We start from the raw sequence: 8,182 nt of genomic DNA, 5'->3' as shown, positions 1-8,182 counted from the left end.
AGATTTTTAAAAAGGTGCTTCAGGAGTGTTCTGTGAAGTCACTGATGAGATAGATAGATCAGACAGTAGGACAGCCGAAGCCTGTCCTGGTGCAAGCAAAAGAAAGGCTGCATGATCTGGACAGAGCTAGAAACAGCAAAGCAGGCTTGTGTGTTAAACCTTTGAAGGGATTACATTAAGAAAAAACACCCTTTCTTAAGAAAATCTTTTGTTGAGCTAGGTTTGAGCTAAATTTTATGGTCCCTACTGAGTTTTTGCATATGCATAGGCTTCACATTAGCATATTTTAATATTTATTCTTAAACAAACATTGTGGTCCACATGAAAATTAAGTCAGCTAATCCTTAGTTATGGCCCCTCTGTCGGTGAATAAACGAAAATGAAAACGAAAACCTCGCTGCTTGAGAATCAGAGCCTGTCTCTAACCTTCGGGTCAATTTTGCGCTAACAGGTTTGAAGCGACTGTCTGCTGGAGTGATGGCAGAGACAGGCGTTGAAATAGGCTAAACGAATTTTGTTGTTCTGCACGGCCTCTTTGTGATCGCCAGCCTTTTATTTGTTCACTCCTGTTTTCAATAACAATAACAAAACAGAGTTAGGACTATAAAATATCACATTTTTGTTTGGCAAGTGAACATCTTGGTCCACACATGAAATATTTACTCAACTTAGAATGATATTTTTAGAATAGAAATTTTACTTATTTTGTTGGTATTTAATACTTTAATAATTAGACATTTAATTAACATTAAATTGAAATCCTATTCCTATTGAGGCAAACAGAATGTAGGTATATTTCACCTCTATTAAAACAAAACTCGACAATTAATTCATTAATTGAAAATTAAAACTAAAATCCATTAAAGGAAAATTATTGTGTCGCTGTCATTCCTTTTACTGTGTTATAATGCTTTTTAACTTCTTTTTCTCAGTGTGAAATTTTATTACTGGCATGCAATGAACATCAAGTCAATTAAAGAAAAATTTCACTGTTTCTGAGTCTCTTTTGGCTATCATTATTATTAATTATATGACTATTCCTAAAACTAATCCTGTTGTAAGAAGGGGAGAGAGAGAAAAATGGCCTGCCCCAAGTGTCAAACACACTAGTTATGTCTTTGGACTTGAATGAGATTGAGATTCCCATTTGGGATGTTAGATTTATCTGCCCAGCGCATCGTCTGTCTTGTGACAAGCCTAATAACTTTCAACCAGACATTCTTTTATTGCCCCTGTTCTAACAATGTTATCTAACCCTTCCTTCTAGAAACACGTCGAACATGAAAGAGATCTTCGAATCAGTTTCCTCTTAGGAGAATTTTCCCTTGTGGTAAATTTGAAATAAAACCTGGACTTAACAATTAATTATTCTGAAAAGTTGTATATGATAGATACATGTTGTTATTGAAAAACAGGGCTGAGAGTGTAGCTCAGTGGTAGTGCTTGCTTAGTATATGTGAGGCCTTGGGCTTGATTCTCTGCATAACTCTCCCTCTCCCCTCCCTCTTTCCCTCTCCTCCCCCTCCTCTTCCACTCTCTCCCCCTCCATCTCTCTCTCCCCAGACCCCTCTTTGCTTCCTCCCCTGCCTATAACAAACTGATAAGCCCCAGAGTGGGATAAGAGCAGTAGACACCACTAACACTCCGGTTTCACAAGGGAATGTTGCAGTCACTACTGCAGGAAGCATTTCGGCAAAGATATGATGGATGGGAGGGAGCTCATTATGTATAAACGCCTGAAGGTAGACATCTGTGGTGAGTTTGAGATTATAGCTGATAGCTGGGATGGTTGGTGGTGGTGGTGCATGTCTTTAAACCCATCTTTAGGGAGGCAGAGGTAGGCTTATCTCTGTGAGTTCAAGACCAGTCTGATCTACACAGACAGCCAGGGCTATGTAGAGAGATCATTGTGTGACACACACACACACACACACACACACACACACACAGAGTGACAGAGAGAGACACACACACACACACACACACAGAGTGACAGAGAGAGAGACACACACACACACACACACACACACAGAGAGAGAGAGAGAGAGAGAGAGAGAGAGAGAGAGAGAGAGATCTGATGTGGAGGAATGAGTCTGGTCCAGAGGAGCTCTGTGGGTTGCTAGTAGAACTGGACAGGTCTTGATTCTTAGGTATCATTTCCTACGTAGGAATTTAAACTATTTTCTTCCTCCCTAAGTCCTAAAGTGGTCTCCTCATTTAAATTCCCAGAGTGTTCTCCCACAACCTCTCTGTATCCTGCTTTGTCTTAAGTCTTTGCTTTCTAGTTTTTATCTCCCATTGGGTTATCAGTGATTTTTAATGGCTTGGCTGCTTCCCCTTCCCTTTGAGATCTCACTCATTTGCTTATTCATTAGAAATTTATTGAGCACTTAGTGTGTGCTAGGACCTTCACTGGACCCTTATTAAAACTTTCATGCTCTCTAGCTTCAAGGAACTCTTTTTCTACCAGCAAGACAGACATATATAACACAGTGTGAAAGGTACTGCAGTCTAGAAGAAAGTATCACATGGCAGAGGCTGGTAAATGGATAGATATGGTCAGCGAAGATGGACGGGGCATTACATGTTGCTATATACAACTGTGTCTTGTGTCTCTTGGAGGAACTCTTTTCCCTAGTGGAGATACTGAGGCAACTCCTTCCTATAGAATAGACTGGTTATGGAGGGAGGAAAGATGCATCCCTTTCAGTTAGTAAGAGTGAATTTAGTATTTAACTCCCAGCTAAAGCACCCTGGGTCACAAGGTCATGAGCTTTAGTGTTTTCTTGGCTTAGTGCCTTCTCTCCTGATTGACATGTGATGTTCTATTTTAGCAGTGCTGTGCAGTATCCTGCCATGCACTGTAAATTCTTTGGAAGGTGCTCCCTCTTCCCTCTTGTCTTTAGGAGGACAGAGGAGAAGCCCTGGCAACTGTCACTGCTATGCTCAGCAGTTGCCTGGGAGCAGGTGATGGAGCCTTGACCTCTGTGGGAATGGGGTGATTTGTTTCTGAGAATAGCCAATGGGGCTGGGCCTTAACCATACACCTTGCCAACAGAGATCTGAAGTTCTCTCTCTCTCTCTCTCTCTCTCTCACACACACACACACACATGCACTCACACGCACACGCACACACACGCACAGAATGATCTCTCTACATAGCCCTGGCTGTCTGTGTAGACCAGGATGGTCTTGAACTCACAGAGACAAACCTACCTCTGCCTCCCTAATGGTAGCCTTAAAGGCATATACCACCACTATTACACCAGGTGTTCTCAGTGATAAAAATCCCCAGCCCCATTGGCTATTCTGCCTCCCTAATGGTAGCCTTAAAGGCATATACCACCACTATTACACCAGGTGTTCTCAGTGATAAAAATCCACTTGGAACTTGTTTTACATGTGGATCACATGTTCTGCAGAGTTCACAGCCTGTGTTTCGAGCAGCAGAAAAGGAAATGAACATATGCACACTCACACTCTACTGTGGGAGGTAGGACTGGGTCATGGGAAGAGGTCAAAAGATCTGCATTTGGTTCAACTTTGAACTCTGCTACTTAGGCTGCAAGACCTAGGGTAGGTGCCCTGGGTGTATGAGCCCCAGTAATCTTATTCTCTGTGAAGAATGCAATGCAAAGATGATATCCCAAACCTCCCTGTACAATGTCTACCATCAGCACACATTCCATAAAGGAAAGCTGTGTGTGTGTCTCTTTTAAAGTTGTCCAGCTGTTCTGCTTGCACACTCCAGCGTGTTTAAATGTGCTCTTAAGGCAATAAATGCATTTTTATTGTATTTTATTTTAGAAAATATAAGCACTTTATTTTATTGTTTTAGAACATATAAGCTATCTTTATCTATGTATCTATCTATGTATCTATCTATGTATCTATCTATGTATCTATCTATGTATCTATGTATCTATCTATGTATCTATGTATCTATCTATCTATCTATCTATGTATCTATCTATCTATCTATCTATCATCTATTTTAGGAAATGATCCCAAACATGACTCTGTTTGTGAGGTCAGGTCTGTCTGAGAGTGCTAACATGAGACCAATTATCACAACATCCTAAGGCTGATTTGGTTTGGGACCGAAGCTAAAATTTAGCAAAAGCCATTGTATTTGGTGGCTGCTTTTTGTCACATAAGCTCATGGTGCATTTTAACCATCGAGATTGATTAAGCTGTCCTTGGGAAAGGAGTGTCATAAGGTGGCATAGAAGAACATTAGACTGGGAATCAAAAAGTAGTGTCAAGTAGAGTAAAGTGCTTCCCAGTTTCTAAGAAGTGGGCTTCAGGGTGTGGCGGATATGAGCATCATTTCACACCTATGGAGGTATGGAGAGTCTAAGTGTGTGGGCCACTGACTGCGCAGTATGCAGGCGAGGGCACAGGAACGAATTAGAAACACACAATGAACATGCTCCCAGGATAAGTCAGTACCTATGGGTACATGTCAAAATGATTTAAAAGCTCACTCCTGGTAGGAATGGAAGACTCCCATTCTGTGGAGTATAGTTGCTGGACCCAAAATTTAAACTCCTGTCTTTCTCCAATTTACTTAGAAGGAGGTTAAGACAGGTGACAGTGTGAACATGGTATATGGTAAGACTTCTGCAAACTACGGAGTTCAAAAAGGTTTTCCTTAGTAAGCAATACTAATGGTTCTCTTAATCACCTGCCCCACTCATTCTGAATATCATTCCTGTCCCTTTGTACCCTGCTCTATAGGGCAGAGAACTACATTTCCCAGGCTCCTCTGCCTTTTAATCAGGAGATGATGTTGGCCAGTGAGTAAGACCAGCCAAAGAAAGGATGGTGGGAAGATGAGGAAGTCAGGGCTCCCCTTTTCCTCTGCCTGGGAAGTTCCTGTGGTAGCTCTTTCATGGCTCGAACTTTTAGATTCTGCAAGGCAATCCTGTCTTGGTGCCCGTTCTGATGCCCATCCCGATGCCCGTCCCAATGCCCCTCCAGATGAGAAGTGGTAGGAGGCCTAGAGTGACTTTTTTCTTCCTGAGTAGATTTTGGCAACATAGTACTCAGTATTTGTTAAGCTATTAGCATGTTCCACACGTTGTTGTCAATTATAACTCATGTAACCGTATAAATAAGAAGGTTGATTATATGTGCCAGTTTATGACAGGATGTAACCAGGCAATATCAAATCAAATGAGTAGGTATGGGGGCTTCAATCCATGGCACTTAGGTTCACCATGCTCCCATGCTGCCTCAGAAGGTCACAAAAAGAGTTGAAAAGCTCCCACCTGCCTCTTCAGAGCTGGACTTGCCTTCTGGAAGTGACAAAGACAATGGAATTCTATCTTCTTAGATTTTAACTGTCTTGGTAAAACGGTAGTCTGAACCCCTGAGCAGAAAATTCAGAAAGACTAGAAAACAGAAGTGGAAAGAATGATGTATGAATATATTAAAGTAGCTATCATCAGTAAAAGTTCATTTCATAAGATCTGCGTGGAATCAAGCTGACAAGATTCCAACAGGCAACAGTAATTGAAGTTGGTGAGTTACAAAACCCAAGAAAGGGGCAAGAAGGGGAAGGTATTTGTAATACTCTTTACAATTACTATTGAGAGTCACTAGAGGAAGTGGTGAGGGGCTGGGTGGGACATGATCAGAATATTGTTTATACAGAGGAAATTGTCAAAGATTAATAAAAGATATTTTATTAAAAACATGATCAGTTTTTCCTTCCAATCATTTTTCTTATGTGAAAGTATGTTGGAAATTATTTTTGCACAATCCGATTGTAAAAGAGAAAGCTGGCTGCAACCAGGGATCCTATTTTGTGAACTCAAGCATATGAAGAGGGAAAGTAATAAATAATAAAAGTCATGTGCTCCACTGAACACACCCCCAGAACGTTCGCCAGCATGAGGCACTGTAGGTATCTGACCAGGTAGACCTCAGGTTAAAGAGGAAGTGCAGAATCAGCAAAACACAGGCTCTGTGCATACTCTGGAAATGTGCTACTAAATCTTATTCAGCATGTGTCAGACTCCTTACACTTCGGTTTCCCCAGAAGATGACTTTGGGATGAAATATCGGAGCTCTTTCGACTGGAACAAAACACTCTCTATTTGTTATACCAATGATGCTTAACTTCTTGCATTTTACTGGTGCTTCACCTGAATTCTCCCTATCCACCTAAGAAAGCAAAACCCAGCAATAATTTAAACCCTCTGAGAGACGTTATGGAAAACACAGGCAGTTGAATGGCTGCATGCCGAGATAGGCACCAGGGATGGTGTCCCGAGTGACATTACCTGAGTTCTCTCTGCAGCTCTATCACATGACTAGTGCTTCACTCCATCAGTACCATGCTTCAATGTTTCCAATCAAGAGAGGCAAGTGGATAGTGTGCCTTAAGAAAAGTGTTGTGGGGAATGAGGAGGGTTTCAGAAGAAACTCTGACACTGGTTGTTCTCCATCATAAGGTGGGGTCAATTTCTAAGAGCCTCAAGATAAACTAGGCCTTAGAAACTGATTTGGGATGCCTCTGTGAGATTAAAAGTTTGTATTGAAATTTTCTATATATTACAAACATTTATATCAATTTATATTAGATATTACTTCCTTGAAGCTGTCATTGAATGTAATAAATCTGTCCTTTGATTTTTAGCATCTGCCATGCTTATTCTGTTCACTTTGTCTCCCTTTAAAGAATATTCTTTACAATTACTTTTATATGGGCACATAAGAAAGATAAGGTGAAACAGGAAGCTGCACCAACTGGCCTGGATGGTGGTGGAACCCCTGACAGCTTCTCTTCTATTTGGTGATGGAAGAGTAGGGGAATGAAATACAATGACATCATAGAAATTGGAACAAAATGCAAAGATACCATGGAAACAGGAACAGGGTGCAAAGCACCATGGGAGTGGGAACAGGATGCAAAGGCAAAGGCACCACGGGAGTAGGACAGGATACAGGGCACTATGGAAACCTGCTGGTGGAAGTCAGGAGCCTCTCTTTGACCTCGAGATAACTGAACAAGATGGACAAGGACAGTGGATGCATTGTTTGAATATCTGCTCAATTGAAATGATGAAGGTAGGGTTAGAAGTAAGAAAAGCCAGCTACGATGTCTGGTGGCAACCGAAGATCTTGTGAGGCACCAACTGTTAGCTTGGGATCAAGGAATTAAAGCAAAGAAAGGTCTTGAATGTGTACTGGTTTGCTAATCACACATTACTACTGTACTGAAGTCTTCAGGAGTAAAAATGCCTCCAGAGAAGTTATGCATACACACAATACACTAAATATTTCTGTAGGGCAATGGATGAGGACAGAAGGGTCTACTGATTTGAGTCAGGCTCACCAAATTCCCAGAACTGTAAAGGCCACGCCAGGAGGATTAAAGGTTTGAGGCCAGAGTGGATTACACAATGAGATTCTGTCCCAAACAACCAAAACCAAATGGACTCAACTAACCTACAAAGAAAGCAAAAACGGCCCCTCCGTGATTTTATCAAATCACTCAGAAGACTCTTTGGTGTGAGAAAAATCCCAAGCAGATCCCTTAACCCTTTGCAATTCTTGTTGTCTTTGAAGCTTCCCACAATTAAACATTCTACGTTGTTTTCTGTTTATATCTTTTCCTGTAGTTGTGTAGAACTTTTTTTCATGAATTGTTTCTTGCTGATTGTCCTGTGAGTTGCTGTATTATGTCTAACATAAAAGGCCCTTACCCTTGGGGAAACCAGGAGCCCATTTCCTTCATCTTCTTTATTAGGGGACAGTCTGTCTCTTGTTATAGAGACTCTATGTGTCTACTAAAACCCATTTACTCTGCCTCCTGGGCACCCTGTAAAGAGGAGCCACCCCCCAGGACTATGTCATGAGTGGGAAATAGGTTTGGACCAATCTTAGAGATTTAGAGTTAAGTGACCTGCCATATTTTTTTAACCTAACTTAAACATCTTTCATTAGGGGGACTTTCTTTCTTATATTCATGTAGAGTTGACAAACAAAACCACCTCTCCCTGAAAAGGTCAGCTCAGGAACTTTGGGAAGGTCATGAAACACTCGCCCCTCTGGAAAGGAGAGGCTAATTAGCATCTTTCAGACCACAGGGCAGAAACTGACCTGCGAGTGGGGACACATTTGTTGCTCACCTTCAGACAAGGGAAGTTCTTGACACCTCATTCTCTAAAG

The 8,182-nt window shown here is 41.4% G+C and overlaps 1 long non-coding RNA gene across 1 annotated transcript; it reads right to left on the bottom strand.

Annotated features, from left to right (window-relative positions):
• Nucleotides 1–338: 338 nt before the first annotated feature.
• Nucleotides 339–6,767, bottom strand: LOC110291662. The gene is made up of 3 exons (XR_002377593.1): nt 6,292–6,767; nt 5,275–5,397; nt 339–566 (listed from the first exon to the last, which is right to left on the bottom strand). It is a non-coding gene; the product is annotated as an uncharacterized LOC110291662 (long non-coding RNA).
• Nucleotides 6,768–8,182: the final 1,415 nt, after the last annotated feature.

Source organism: Mus caroli, chromosome 3 (assembly GCF_900094665.2).
Source record: "Mus caroli chromosome 3, CAROLI_EIJ_v1.1, whole genome shotgun sequence".
NCBI lineage: Eukaryota > Metazoa > Chordata > Mammalia > Rodentia > Muridae > Mus > Mus caroli.
This window is presented reverse-complemented; position numbering and strand designations above follow the sequence as displayed.